The 16,193-nt window shown below is 38.9% G+C and overlaps 1 protein-coding gene across 6 annotated transcripts in view; it reads left to right on the top strand.

Moving 5' to 3' along the window:
- The first annotated feature begins 1,376 nt into the window (after positions 1-1,376).
- TRPS1 (transcriptional repressor GATA binding 1) overlaps positions 1,377-16,193 on the top strand; it is a 334,371-nt gene continuing 319,554 nt past the window's right edge. For 3 of the 6 annotated variants that reach the window (XM_070748224.1, XM_070748225.1, XM_070748223.1), the window contains exon 1: positions 1,377-1,984. The gene's annotated coding sequence lies outside the window, so the exon portion shown is untranslated. The remainder of the gene's footprint in view (positions 1,985-16,193) is intronic. The other 3 variants (XM_070748227.1, XM_070748226.1, XM_070748229.1) reach the window with 1 other exon arrangement.

The following is a 16,193-nucleotide window of genomic DNA, read 5'->3' as shown; positions in this document are numbered from 1 at the left end:
TGGTTTCTTTTTCACAATTTCTTCTGAGATCTGAAGCGGATACTTCACCGCTGATCATATTTGATGTAGGGATTTTGATTTATGCTGATTAGAAACTTTTGGTGTAAACAGACCAAGGGTTCCACAAAGCTTCCCATAAATATAACTGGAGTCGATCAATCTCTGGCAGGATCGTTGTGATTTATAAGTATGTGTGCGATCGCCCCCTCAGGGGGTTCCGGCTTAGCTCTGCCTTTCATGTAGGATCTCGCTTAGCGTCTCCATTAAAAGAAATGCTCTAATTTTGAAAAAAAAAGCGATACATAGTAGAATAGAATAGAATTCTTTATTGACCAAGTCTGATTGGATACACAAGGAATTTTATCTTTGGTGCATATGCTCTGTGTACATAAAAGTGTACATAAAAAAACACACCATGCAAAGTGTTGCAAAGATCCAAGCAAATCAACCCCAAACTTTGGCTTTCGGATCCTTTCCAGCATGTGACCTGGGTCCATAGGCATTTTCTGGCTTTCTTCCGGAGGTCCCTTTTGATCCGGAGTGCAAGGCCACATCGGAGGAGACCCATGTGCTACCACATTGGATGGTGCCGCAAACAGAGCCTCCCCCCTCCCACCCCAAACTACTACATCTCTCATACCAATAGAGTGGAAAGTAAAGTCCTTAGAGATGATGGGTAAAAAAACAACAACACGCAGGGGGCTTCTTTTCCAACAGGCGCGATACGGCGGAGCAGGATGAGAGAAACCAGCCATGATTCAAGGCGGAGCCACGGCTGGGAGCACATGCTTGCTCGCAGGCAAGCCCGGTTCGAGACCCCCCCCCCCCCCCCCCCCCAATTTCCCGGCGGACCCGCCGTTAAGCAAGCGCTGGGGCTTGCTTAAGCCTTTCAAACTTCCTGCGGCCTGAGGGGAAAAAAAAGCCCGCCGCGGCTCTTTTGTACAGCGATGGGGGAACCAAGGGGGAGGAACGCGCAGAGGAACTCCCGAGCGGAGGCCTGCCTGCCTGCCGGCCCCCCGTCATCCCCGCCGCTCCCACCGGATCCCCCGGCCGGCCTTAGAGGCCAGCAGAGCGGGGTGACCAGAGCCTCGCCGCCCCTCAAGTCCCGGGGAGGAGGACGTGAGGGAAGAGGAGGAGGCGACGGCGGTGGCGGCGGCGCAGCAACAACAGCAGCAGCAGCAGCAGCGAGAGCGGCCAAGCCGGAGAAGGAGGAGCCTTGGCCGCTCCGGAGGGCCGGGCTAAGGGCCGTCCGCGGCCACAGGCGTCCGGGGGGGGGGGGGGGGGCGCGACGAGGACGACGCCTGCACTGTCTCTTTAAGGGCTCTCCGGCTGGGGTGGCGCTTTCTCTCGCTCGCTCCGCTCAGGCTCCCTTTGATATTAATAGTGTCGGTATCTTGAAACTGACGTCATGGTCGAAGACGGAGGTCCTGACAAGCGATAACACTTGTGATAAAGCGCGGAGCTCGGGCGCAGCCTCCCTTTTCTTTTCTTCTTTTTTTTCGGACCGCTTGTTTGTTCCACGCCAAGCCCGGCCGCTTCCCCCCACCCCCGCCGCTCTTTCCTAAAAGCGAGAGCCGGGTCTCTCTCTCTCTCTCCCCCCCCCTCGCTTTCCACACTACCACCCCACCCGCGAGGGGTGAGGAGAAAAGCCCCCCCCGGAAGGTAGACCTTTCTTGTCTCTCCCTCTCCCTCCCTCCCCTTTCCACCACCCCCTCCCCTCAGCTCCTTAACCCTTTCTTATTCTTTCCTCCTACTCCTCCTCTTCCCTCCTTCTCCTTCCCTCCTCCTCTCTCTCCTCCTTCCTTCCTTCCCTCTCTCCCCCCTCCTCCTCCTCCCTCCCTCCCCACCTCTTCCAAAATAATCCCAAGATCAACTCTTGTGGCAAACAACAGAAAGACGGTTCATGGCGCAAGCGGCGGTGCCACCATCTTTCCAGGCGCTGCGACCATTATTATTGCTCGGGTTATTGCTGATTAATCAACAGGTAAGCCCGACCGGCCGCTGAGGCCGCCCCGCCAGAGGGGGTGGGGGTGTGGGGGTCGCGTGGTGAGGACATGCTGGTGGGGAAGGAGAGGGGGGTGGGGGGGGTGGAGAGGAGGAGGAGGGGCCGGTCAGCTCCAGAGCCGTAGATGCGTGCGCGTGTATATGTGTGTGAGTATGGGGTATGTGTGTGTGAGGAGGGGGGGGGGGGGAGATGAGGAGATGGAAGGGGCCCGCGCGGATCTTTTCCGGCTTCTGCTCTTTCAGCTGCGTGGTTGGTGACGCGGGTGGCTTGGTCGGCTTCAGACGTTTGGCCGTCCGCGCCCGCCAAAGGGGTGAAAGACCAGATAAAGAAGCCGGCAAATGGTGGTGGTGGTGGGCTTGGAAAAAGAGGGGCCGGAGTGGCTCGGCGGCCGTTTGATCTCTCACCCCCCCCCCCACCAGTAAAAAGCAAAAACTGGGGGATTCAAAGCATCCGAAAAAAAAGGAGGCGTCCCGCTTTTCTTCTATCCCGACCCCCTACCCCCACACGTTTGCCCGAAGGGTTTTTGAATGGGATGAACTCGTGTCTCGGTGCCTTGGAAATCGGCGTCTTGGAAACTTGCAGTAGCCCGCTTCGGCGAGTCAGCAAAGGTCAAGTTCAGCAGCCGGGGAGAAGCGAGAGAAAGGGGGGGGGGAGCTCTTTCCTTTCAACCCCCCTCGCATTTTCTCCTCCCCCCAACAAGAAAGGAACTTCTCTAGTTGTGGCTTTGCTAATTCCCCTCCCCTCGAGAATCTGCACTGCTTTGGTTTTAATTCCCCTCCATCGAGAAAGGAGAGAGGTGCCCAGGTTTCCCCACACTTCTCTGTTTTATTTTGCTGGATTTTTCTTTTTCTTATTTTTTTGTAAAGACTAAGCTTGGTCCAAGACTCCCCCCCCCCCCCAAATTGAGCTCTTTCTCTTCTTGATTTTTTTTTTTAATGGGAATCACAAAAAATAAAGCCGGACTCTTGAAGGATGATGCCACATGCAAAGTAGTAAGTCCTCCCATCCCTTCTTGTTCCCCAGTTTTGGGATGTTTGGAAGAATACTTGGGTTCTTGTAATGCAACTTTCCAGAGAGATGGGGTGAGGAGAAGCATCCCACAAGTGTGTGTGGGGGGGGGGGGGTCAAGGGAAACAAAATAAAAGAGGAGAGGATGAATATGGACTATAATGTGTGCATTGATGAGATGGGGAGAGGGAAATGTTTCTACGCTAAGCTCTTTTTTTTTCAGCCAGGAAGAGAACTTGGATGGCCGTTTCATATTTTAAAGAACTTTTGTTTTTGATTAAAAGCTTTGTAAAGACTCATTTCCCTTGATTGGTCCTAAACTACTTTGTCTACCTTTTCGTTGTTGTTGTTGCTTCACTGATCACTCACACTTGCTTGCATTGAGGACAGATTTCCTCCCCACAACCCCAAATCACAATGAATGGAGAAGTGCAAACTTCCTAGCGCTTCAGGAAGGAAAGATTGTAGTAACTTCTGATAAACAAGAGCTAGGAAGCTGGTATGTCATTAAAAGTTTCCCAAGAAGGGGTTTTTCTTTTGGTTGAGGGTGCTTTCAAACTTGACACTTTGCACCCCATGGGTCTCTCTTCCCCACCTCTCCTCTGATCTTTGCCTTTGATCCTAGGAGAATGCTTGCTAGATCTCAGTAGCATTTTTAAGTTGACGGGTACTCTTTGGCGAGGAGGGCTTCCCTTTTGACGATTTATGTGGGCTCTCTTTGTTATTCTTCTGGTAAACAGGGTACTTGCAAAGTGGTGGTGGTGGGGGGAGAAGTTATATTTATACATGTACACATGTTATATGTGTACACTATTTTTCTTTCCTTCGGCAAATGTCAATCCCCTGAAATCCCTGGATTGAAAAGATTGATAGAGAAAAAGTCAACGAACAAATGATGGGGAGTAAATCAGAGAGATCTCATAAAGATTTGCTTTACCATTCTGATGACAGTTAGCAAGACATTTTGGAAAGTTGGAAGAAAATATAGTGTGTGTGCATGTGGGGGGGAGGGCGGAATACAAAATTGGAAGAAAACATAGTTAAGAAAAAGACTGTGTCTTTTTGCAGTGTCTAGCAGTTTCCTGAATACCATACCAAGTTTGTTTGTTGTAGTAAACAATCACACACTCAGAATGGCTGAAAAAAAACTGTAGAGCTTTTGATAAACCTCTGGCACAACATATTAATAGGATTGGTTTTTAATTTGGTGTTTTATCTTCCCTTCCGCCTTCATACACATTAAAAAGGAATCTCCCAACTATTGCATTGGGAATAGTTTATGCGTTATTCTTTTGCTCTACGCGACATAGTAAGAATTGAAATATTGGTGATGTTAAAAAAAATATATCAAAAGCTCAAGTTACCATATTAAGTGCAAATAAGTGATATAGGTTTACTGGAGAAAACAATAAAAAATGTACAGTAGAATTTTCTGAACAGAACCTTGTCCTCATGTTTGCAATATGTCTGTTAGGTGAGAAAACTTGCAAATATTTCACTAACTCGGCATATTAAAAATCATTAAAAAAACACTTTAAACTTTTGTTTTTGCTAAGTCTTCTGGCTCATGCAAATAAACTCTTTCATGAGAACACCAACTATTTCCTGTAAATTGTGATGCTGACAAAACGGTCTGGAAATGCTATCAACGTTTTGTAAGGGTTTTTTTTTTTAATGACTGGTAGTGAAAGTTTGTTACAAACTTGGCTAATGCAAATAAATGGAATACTTTAGCCCCTTTCCCCACTTTAAAAAAAGACACAGAGGGGTCATTATGTTCTTTTAAAAAGGTATAACACCAGTTAAATTGTGGATTATGCATTTACCAAGGAGAGAGAGAGTGAGGCGCCTGTGCAGCTGCTTAACTTCATCTAAACCCTAAAATCTCACTTGCACCATATGCTTAAATTTGCCTGATGCAACTTAGAGATGGAATTTTGTTTCTATATTGCTGTGCTCTTACTTAAATGTGATGTGGGAGAGGAATGAAGAAGATAAATACATTTTTTAATCAGTTAGGATTCTATAAAGATATAACTTAAAGCCTATAAATGTCCTCTTAGTTTTCCCAGCTTCCAAATCTTTGATTTAGGAGGGGACACATATTCTTTTTTGGAAACTTTTGATTTCAAACATATATGCTTTCATTTCTGGAATTCAAGCCTCACAGTGAAACTCTCCATAGGACTTAGATGGAGTTTTCTATGAATTAAGAGTAGACTTGAGATGCAAGGCCTTGCGCCAATTTAATCAGGAATTTTTGAATTAGTTTTTAAATGCATAAAATACGCAGCACTTTTTTGAGATGTTTGCGGAATAGCATAGTACATACTTTATAAATGAGAAAAAGAGTCAGCTTTTATGGGTGTACATATGTGTGTTTATATGTATACAATATATATCTTTGTATTTTCCCCCCTCTGTAACATCTGATTTATCCATTTGCAATATGGAACTAAGCATATCGACTCAAAAGTAAGTCCTTCTGCATTTACTGATTTACTCTTCTGTAGAAAGAGCATTGCAGCCTTAACTAATCTTTTCTGGTGCTTTTTTATTTATGGCATATGTACGCATATATACAGTATGTCCATATAGAACATTTCTGCTTTCTAGTCCTGTTAATCAAAAATGTAAAAACAGTTTTCTTTGTAAAAAGATCTTTTTCTGGTAGTTCTTCATTCAGACCATGTTTTATTTTCCACGTAGACAGACGGGCTTTGGGAATGCCTTAACATTTTCCAAACATTAAGGTCAGATGAACTAATTACTTCTGGCTGTTAGAGTATCTATAGAAAGTCGGGGTAAATTATTCCTTTGCATTTAGGAATCTGAAAAGTTAATAATTCCAGACTCTGATTTATTTGGGGGAAATATTGCCATTCAGCTTGCTCCTATAGGGAAGACTTTAAAAATCATGTACATTTCAATACATATTAAGATACTAATATCTGACAACCATCAAAAGTTTCAAAATTATACCTTTCGCCAAACACAATTAGATCTTACCTGTACAGTACTGGCATAGCTGATTGTCATAATGGTTTATGAGTCACGCAACATTTAGTTATAAACTAAAATAATTAGGGAAGCTGACAATAAAGCATTTTGACTTCGTCCGATTTGAATTTTTAAAAAATAAAGTAGAATAAAATTTGTTGTGATATGTCTAACATGCTTGGTATTCAAACTCAACTTAGAAACTTGTGGGCTAGGAAAATTTAAGTGTTTGGAGAATGTAGTAAATGTATTTTTTAAAAATGCAAATCGTCTTTCACATTAGGTTGGAATCAATGAATTAACTTTAGATCTTTCTATATTGTAAAGTTTAAAGTTTTGCACGCTACTTAAGTGGATACAAAGAGGTCAGCTATTCCATCAAGTTGATTAAAGTCCCTGTTGGTATTAGCCTTTATTTAATTTTATTTCCTCAAGAAAAGTAGTGCAAATTGTATTTCTTGGGGCTTTTGGTTAAATTTTCTGCCCAAAATATTACATCCTACATTATAAAATGGGATTGATTAAAATCAGGCCTGTACATTTTCAAAAGACATGTAGGACATTTTTGAGGTGGCTAAGTTAAAAAGTTTTGCATAATTTGTGATTTTCTGTGATGTCTATTGGTTGATTCAATTTCACCCGATTATTTATTTAATGGAGTTTATATTTCTAATACATTAGTATCTCTTCAGAGATATTGATGAAAAAATCTATTTGCAAATACTATACCCTGCATATTAGTTCTCTCTGTTTTTATAATTAGGCAATAAGAAGAATACTTTTGGATTATAGTATTGATTAAGTCTCCAAAAGAACAATGTTTAAAAACTATCAAGTATTATTGTGTCTTGGAAAAGTTGGAAACTACTATCATTGTTCCTTTTGCCTGTGTGTTGATTTTTTTTTTTAAAAAAGAACATTGAAAAAATGTCAACTTCCTCCTTATATATTGTTGCAACAGAATTATGATTTAGATTTGACAGTAAAATCTCCACCCAAATATATTCTATTTTGGTAGTTTCATCACTGTTGTCAATAAGGATAGAAAAGAAACCCAACTGTCTTATCATACTTTTAAACAGTAATAAATGTTTTTTTAAAAAAATATAGTTGTGCCTTAAAGCTTCAGCATTAATTACATAACAATACACATTTTTATGTGAAAGTAAGTTGACTGTATACAGAGTTTTCTCCTAGTTATAGTGCAGGTTAAATGAAAATTATTTCAGGTAAACATTGGTAGAATGTTTTAACCTGAATATGTTATAGACCTATCTGAATATAGAATAAGCAGAGAGGAACATTCTTCGATACATACAGTCTTGTGCTGCGAATCCTAGCAATCTATTACTAATCTCATCTCAAACTAATTTATTGCCAATAAAAAAATCTTAAAACTAAATACTCTTTATAATAATTCTCAAGTGTGTTGATTTGGGTAGATTCAACAAAAAATCAATACATATTTCTAGCGAATATGTTATAGTCAGTTTTTTAAAAAAATGTTTTTACAATAATAGAAGTATTTTCAAAGAAAACTTTACCCATCTTTGGTGGGCGCGTTTTTCTGTTTTACAGTGTAATCTCGGACATTTTACTTGTTCATTATTTAAAACGATACTGTAGTGTGTTATGTTATTAATCTAACTCAGTAGACAGCTAGCATAGATACATAGATATTACAAATGGCCCATTTGCACAGTGCCCCATTTTTATGTAGAATTGGAGTTTCTTCTATGAAAACCAATCGGGGAGAACTGTGGTGGGATAGTTAGAAAATCCTTACTCATCCAAATTTATTCTATTTTAATACCTTCCCTTGCTTCTTTCTAACTCATATGCTCCAGTTAATTGGGTTTATCACTTTTATAAGTGAAGTAATTACTCATAGTTTTCAATATCTACTTATCTATGCTATCTGTCTACTGAGTTACATTAAAATATTGTAAATGTAGTTTAATATATTCCTCAATAACAATAGCCGTGGAAAGCTTGTGCTGTTTAGAATGACGCTATACAAATTCTCATAACTTTCTAATCGAACTTGTAAACGTGGTAGAATATGTATTGCTCCAGTTTCAAGAAATACCAATGAATGTTTCTAAGCAGAAAATACACAAACATACTTTATGAGATGTGTGGAATTTTATGGATTTATTACCTCATTCTAAAAAGAGCTTTCTATATTAAATGATTCATTCAAGCACCTTGATACAGTTAGTTGAATGTATTCACTCCTTTTAACTTTATCCTCAAACGCATACATATATTGGATGTATAGACCAAGACACAGACACACATACAAATTTCTAATCTGTAGAATTTCCTGTAAATTAAATTGTTTGCCTTCTATATACAGAACTACTCCGCCCCCCCCAGATGTAAAACATTTCTCTCCTCATGAAACATTTTTATATTTTCTTGCAAAATGTGTCCTGTGCTTTTTATAAACCTGGCAATCAACCCTTTATAAGAGGGGTAGACACCTTCCTTGGTGGCTTTATTTATACAGAAGGAAACTTTCTTTCACTCTCATTCTTTTGGTCTTTTCCCCTTGTTTTCTTTAAGCCGACTGACGTAATGCCAAACTTTGCTTTAACAGAACAGACAGAAGTAATTGGTAGCTTTTAACTTTTAATAATGTTCAAGATTTGTTTTAGTGGCCTAACTGCTATTTTGTTTAAAGAAAACTGAAGAAAAACTGGGCTTGAAGCCTGAAGAAAGACCCTGTTGATGCAGTTATTTTTAATTCTTGCTATTTTTTTTTTTTTAAATGCGTTCCTGATGAGCTTTTCTGTAGTTGTCCAAGTGCACTTTTGTGAATATCAGTGCATTTCAGGTTATGGCCACATAAACTACTTAGGAAAAAAAGAGAGCAGTCTTCCCGTAAAGTTTTGAAATGCATGATTATTTATCCCTGTTTTCTCTTCCTAAATCTGAGAATTGATGAGTAATTGGATTAGTTATTTCTTAGTCTTGACCAATTGAAACTCCTCTTTTAAAGCAAAACATATATTTTATACCTGTTAATGTAAGTACAAAAAATGTAAACAGAAGGTGGGGTGGGGAGCATTGCAAAGAGAAAGGACTCTTCTATTTCCCATCAGCCAAATGCAATAAATGCATTAATTCTTCCCTTTTCTCTTCTTTGTTCTGGTCCCATTCATTAGTAACCCTCTTCACCATGCAAAGCTGGTGATTTCTGAGAGAATATGCAGCCCTTTAAAATACACTGCATTTAATGGGATTATCCGTACAACCCAAACAATTTTCAGATACGGTATTTATGGTATGTGGTACAGTTAGACTTTTCACACCAACAGAAACATCTGTCTGTACCCAGATTAGACAAGAGACAACTTGGTGAAGCTGAGGTTGGTGCGACTACATATGTTGGCAAACCTGAGTTATCTGTCAAAGGGCAAGTCAGCTTCTGCCAGTTTTTCCTTCCTTCAGGGGAGGTGCTCCACCCAATCAAAGAGACCCCACCCAGAGTGGAAAGCTATAATTCAGTGGCACCACTCTTTCAAATATCAGTTCTCCCTATGCTTCCATCCCTACACTTAACTTGTCTCGGTCTTTACTTTCATTTCAACACCACTCTATTCAAGACCTTTTTTTTTTTCATCTCCAGACGATGTTTCTCTAATTCTCATTTAGAAGGATAACTTCTTTTGGGGTTAATGTTCCAGCTTTAAGTTCCATGGGTGAATGCAGTTTCAGATATTTCTGGAAAGTCTTTTTAAACTGTATTTTAGGTTATATTATAAAAGTATATTATTAAGGTCATTTAATTTTATAAAGCCTAAAAATTTAGTGACAGGTTTTCTAATTTTTGGTTCAAGCACTCGTATCAACTCTTGAAAAGAGTTGTGAAATCGTGCTTATGATTTAGGTTTTTCTCTTCTTTGAAGATTATGGGAATTTTAATGTTGACTAATATATAGATAAAATTGTAGATAAAATATGCGTGTGTGCGTGTGTGCATGTGTTGTGGTGTATCTGTTGTGTGTATGTTAATTCAATCTAAATACAAGATAGTAAATACCTATATGTCTGTCTAGCGTATCTATCTATCTATCTATCTATCTATCTATCTATCTATCTATCTATCTATCTATCTATCTCTGCAGTTATTACTCTTACTTGATTTGATTTTATTCAATTTTCAAATTTAGAAACAGCCTAATCCCCAAAATTAGAGATAACATTTCTGATTTAATCTTTCAATAGATGAGATTCTAGATACAGGTTTTAGTAAAATTGAATGGGTGTTCTTCTGACTAAAATTTCGGGGAGACATCATAGGGAAAATAACTTTTGCAAAAGATACAGAATAAGAATGCTGTTCTCTTTCAAGGATTGATACTTTATTTGTGAGACTCAAAATCTGTAAGTGAAAGATGATGTAAAAAGTTCATCAGTCGAACTTAAGTTCCTGAACAAGATTTACTTAAATGCTGTGTTTCAGTTTTGCCTCAAACCATTTGAAACCATCTCTGGATCCAAGAATCTACCATTTCTGGGTTCCTGAGAGATTAAGTATGACAGTTTGTATTATATAATGAACAGCGGTATTGTTTGAACAAAGGTAGCATATTTTGATTTGCGTACATATTTTCCTCTGGCAGTTGGCAGTAGTATTGCTCTAAAGTGAAGGGTTTAAATATCGCTTTGGTTTGGAACATATAGTACAGACGATAGTGTGGTTTTTAAAATCATGGGACTTTTCCTATATTGTGTTAATGTACAATATCATATGTAAACAGAATACAATGTAAATTTCTTATGTATACTCTTAACTATTATAGCTTTCATATCTTACCTATTCATAGTTTTTACAGTGATTCCTACATTAAATTTCAAAATTAGTTTCATATTTCATGCTTTTATGAAAACAGCAAGTATAGAATGAACATATCAGAACTTAAACTTTCCAATTGGTGGCATGGTTACCGAAAGTATTGAAATGGAGTTTTGCTTTTCTCATCAAAGTTTCAGAATTATTATTAGCAAATGTGGCAACTCCTTATCCACAATAGCATGATATTATTTAACATTGGTTTAAATATATGATTTTTTTCATATTACTACAGCTACAGAGTTGGTAAATACATAGACAGAGATGGGTTGTGGGAAAAAAATAAGAAACTCAGAGAAGCTTTGCACACTTGGGTGCTTGTGTAGTTATATGTCTGGTGTCAAAAACAGATCGCTTTAACATGCAGGACATTATTTAGATTTAAATAGGCTTAACCAATCACTTTTTAAAATAGGTAAACAAATTTCCCCTTGTTGACCTCTTTAGACAAAAATCTGAGAAGACTGATGTGATTTCTATTGCCCTGAAGGTCAGATAGCGTTGACTCCATTGGGGAAATAGGAGAGTGAATTCCTGAATGAATAGCTCTCTTGGAAAGCAACTTCTCCCACCAAAACTCCAGATGTTCAGATTGCTTTAGCACAGCTTTCTTCTGGATATTAGCCAGAGATCTTCTATTATCAAAGACAGCATTGCAAAAAAGCCCGCATTATTGTCATTACTCTTTGAACTAATGTAGAGTGGTTCTTATAATATTATTTGCATATTTCTTATTTTTTTTGTTTTGTGTTACTTGAGCACCCATGGGACTCTAAAACTTGCTATTTAGGTATGAAAATAAATGAGAAAATATAGGTATCTAAATTATCTGGTATAATATAGCATTCCACCCTGAACTTTGTAGTAATTTAGGATTGATTTTGACAATTTCAAATGTAGTAATTACAAGCATATCAAGCTGTATGGGTTTTTTTGTATGACTCGAGATTTGCATTGAAATCCTTATTTAGGGTTTATGAAATTTATGCTTGGCAGCCAAAAACATTGAAAAGATAATTTGCTTGAGAAATTGATTTGTAATGCATTATCCGTATTTTCTTACAATTTGTTTAATTCAGTTTTAACCAAACTTTTTGACTCGGCCAGTTTTAGTGAGAATCTTATTAAAATACCTGCTTTTAATGATAATAAATAAATAATTGACTATGAATCTAAGTTGGATTTAAACAGACTATATGATATATTCTTTCGTGTTATTTTGCTTCTTCCATTAAATTGGGAAACATCAAATTATGCAATAGGAATGTGTGTGCTTTGTGTGTGTGTATACGCGCATGTAGAGAGAGAGAGGAAGATATGTTCTGTAGTGTGAAAAGCGATCAGTGAATAACCCTTGAACATTTGGGAAATACATTTTTCTTTTCTCAGAACTTTGGCTGTAATAGCAAATAAGACCTGTAAATTTTTGTTGGTGTAAAATCCAGAGAGAAACATACAGAATGAAACACATTTTTTTTAATGAGGGAAAATGAGCTCTTTTTAAATATTAAATAGTGAAACTTTTTAATTAATAAAAATTATTTTTTTCCCAATCTTTCTCTTTTTTCTGTCCTGTATTGCTATGTTTTATGGCGTGTAGAAAGATAGATAAATGCATCTTTTCTAAAAAATATATTCAAATTCCAAATTCTTTAATTTGGACCTGTTTTAAAAAAACAGTAAACACTGTTTACTAAAAAAATTAGTAAATGATAATTTTGCTCTGTTGTAGTTCAAAACTAGGATGTCAAGATGGTGGTCACAGTGGTATGATCAAAGCTTAGCTTGTTTTTTTAATATGTCAATTTAATGTTTTTTTCATGATGTAATGAAAGTTTTGACTCAGGTACTATATGCGGCTACTTTTGTAAAGTCATTGAGAATAGAATGTCTGTTGGCATGGAAAAGTTGAGAAAATTTTCAGGGAGATTAGATTTTATTCAATGCTTTTACTGTATAGTTGTTTGTGAAAACAGGATACACCAATAAATAATAGCTTTGATGTTTATGATTTGATGCCTAAATGATTTGATGAAGAAAAGAACACTGATATGTTTAATGACACAGTTGGGTATAGAGGAAAAATAATTCAACAGTATGAGGTGATATTATTTCACATATATGTCAATGAAAGAATTGTGAAGAATTGAAAAGTTCGTACCGCCTACAGTTTACCTGAAAGTTAGTCCAGTTGGTTTAAAGTAGTTTTTATCTTTTTGTAACTCTGCTTTCTATGCAGTCTTCTGATTACACAGATTTTACATGATTTTTTTAGATACTCTGAATGAATCTCTGGCACTTTGTTTTCATTATTTCCTTTTTATTATTGTTTGTAAGAGTCATTTTAGAACATCTGTGAGTTATTCAAGAACAACCTTTCTCCTGCCCTTATACATTCGGTCAATTTAACACAGATATGCCCATCTTTCATTTTAATATAGGTGGATTTAATTAAGATGGCTAAGTTCTCCTATTATATTTAGTGTTAAGTCTAGCTGTCTAGTGTCTGTTTATCTATGCCAGTGATGGCGAACTTATTTTGTTTCAGATGCCAAAAGGGTGTGCACACGCATGTGTGTTCACACCCATGCCTTCCCCCACGCATGCACACTGCCCCCCACTGCCCCCTGTGCATGCGCATAGGCCTCACAACAAACTCCTAAAGCTGGGGAGATGGCGAAAAAGGTCCAACTGGACTAACCAGAAGTTTGTTTCTGAACTTCCAGTTGGACAGTTGAGCCGTTTTTGGGTATCTCCTGGCTTCAGGAGGCTTCCCTGAAGCCTGGAGAGAGTGAAAACAGCCAAATGAGCCGTTGGGCCATGTTAGTTCTCACAGGCTTCAGGGAAGCCTCCTGAAGCCCGGAGACAGCAAAAAACAGCCAAACTGGAAGTTCTGAAATGAACTTCCAGTTAACCCGTTGGCCTGTTTTTTGCCATCTCAAGGCTTCAGGAGACTTACATGAAGCATGGAGACAACAGAAATAGCAAAAAATCAGCTGGGCAGCATGTGCATCCATGCTGGAACTGGCATAGAGGAATGCCTCATGTGTCCTTTGATATGGCTCCATGTGCCACTTGTGGCACACATGCCATGGGTTCGCCATCACAGGTCTGTGTTATATCTCATTTCTGACTATCTTATTTATACAATATAGCAATAACTTATATACCACCCTATAGTGTTTTTGCAGTACTTTCTGGGCAGATTACAATATTAGTATACAGCATTGTATACTAACAATCTGGGTTCTCATTTTATCAATCTTGGATGAAAGGCTGACTCAACCTTGAGCCCCATCAGGATTGAACTCCTTGTTGTGGGCAAAGTTTGCTTTCAATACCCATTCTAACTACAATACCACCACGGCTCCTGGCAAACCTGTACGTATTTGTTTAGAAATTTCAGTGTTCCCAGAATTTGAGACACTAGGATGCTGGTTACATACTCCATAGATACTTGTTATTCAATGAATGCCTACCTGATCAATCTTCAAAAGCAAGTAGCTATTGATCCTCTGGGTTTGTTACTTAATAAGCTTGCTGCTCATTTAAGGATTGTTGGGGGCCATATGCTGACTCTAAAATCTCTGTAAACCTCTTAGAGAGGGCTGTAAAAGCACTATGAAGCAGTCTAAGTGTTACTCCTATTGCTGTTTGTGAGGTAGTCCCGGGGTGGGCTATGAGCCGGAACGCTAAATTGCGCTCGCCACTGCGGCTCATAAGTTCTTGCGGGGGCAGCGTGATTTTGCTGCTGCACCTGTGGAGGTAGCAAAATTGCGCATGGAGCCGCAGGTGCGCCTGTGTTTTGGCATGCACAGAAGAAAAAAATCCTTGCTGAAGCACGTGTGCACTTGCAGCTCCATGCACAATTTTGCTATTTTCACAGGTGCAGCTGCAAAATCACGCTGGCCCCGCAAATACTTATGAGCCACAGCGGTGAGCGCAATTTAGTGTTCCGGCTTGTAGCCCACCGCTGGGTAGTCCAGACAAAAAAAAAATACCCAGAAGTTCTAGTTTTAACTTGTAAGGTTCCTTTAACAGAATCTTGCATGTCTGAAAACATATCTCTTCCCCTTCACATTACCAGAAACTAGGCAGAATTTTTTTCTGAGATACTTGTCATGCTCCCATTCCTTATGTGGGCTAAGCCACCTTTTAATGATCGCTGCCCTGGCTGCGTCTCTTCCTCTTATTTGCCAAGGTCATTCTCACATACCATTACAGTTAAGGCAAATCTGGAGAGTTCCAAGATGATGGAAGACTATATACCTTGATCTTGCACCTGAGGGTTAATTAGCAAAAACAATCAAAGGCCAGAGAGCCGATTTTAACAAACACATTTGAAGGTAGGTCAAGGAGAAGAACCTTTAAATTAACTATGCTAAGGAAAGGTGTCTTAACAAACTACTAATACAAAAAACAAGTTTTGCTAATGCCAGGGAAAAAAGGGTGAAAGACAGAAGCCTGTTGGCAGTTGTAACTATGATGAGTGGGAAGCACAAATGAATTAAAACCCTCCATCAGTAGTGATGAGCAAACCCAACGGTGTTCGGGTTCAGAAAGTTCAGACGAACTTTACGCAAAATTCGTCCGAACCCGAACCGAACTTGAACCCAAACAGGGAATTCCTCCCATGAAGAGATTCCGGGGGCGGAGCTTTGACGTCACTGGCAGGTTGCTAAGAACGCTAAGGTGATCACTTCCTGGATTCCATGGAATCCAGGAAGTGATCACCTTGGCGTCCTTAGCAGCCTGCCAGTGTTTCAGCTCTCCCTTCATGCCCTCCTAACATATTCCCCGAAGGCCCAGATAATAGGTTAACTAATTTAGAGTTTCTGAAAAATATTAGCTATTTATTTAGAGGAATTTTACAAGCATGTTAAGAAGGCAACACCGCAATCCCATTATTTGTTTTCCAGCCCTTGTTATTTATTTCTTTAATTCATTGCACATCTCATATTAACTCAAAATAATTCAAGTATCAACTAACTCAGTCCCCTGGAATAGAACGTCACATGACTACCTTGCTTGATATCCATTCTCTTCAACACCCTTCAGGTGGATGTTTGTACAATTATTCCCAGTAAGACTTCCATTGAGTTTTGAATATTCAGAGCTCCATATCATATGGTACATATAAATTAAAAAAATGTTTTCTCCTTCAAGAAACATGTATACAAGGAAGAGATTTAAATGATTAATATTGGAACCAATCCAGTCAGTATAAAGCCCTTAATGAATTGGATAATTTATTATGTGTCATGAAATCTGTGTCTACTTTTAGTGACTGCAAAGATAGTCTCTAAAATGATTTGCCCA

This window comes from Erythrolamprus reginae, chromosome 3 (genome assembly GCF_031021105.1).
Source record: "Erythrolamprus reginae isolate rEryReg1 chromosome 3, rEryReg1.hap1, whole genome shotgun sequence".
Lineage (NCBI taxonomy): Eukaryota > Metazoa > Chordata > Lepidosauria > Squamata > Dipsadidae > Erythrolamprus > Erythrolamprus reginae.
This window is presented reverse-complemented; position numbering and strand designations above follow the sequence as displayed.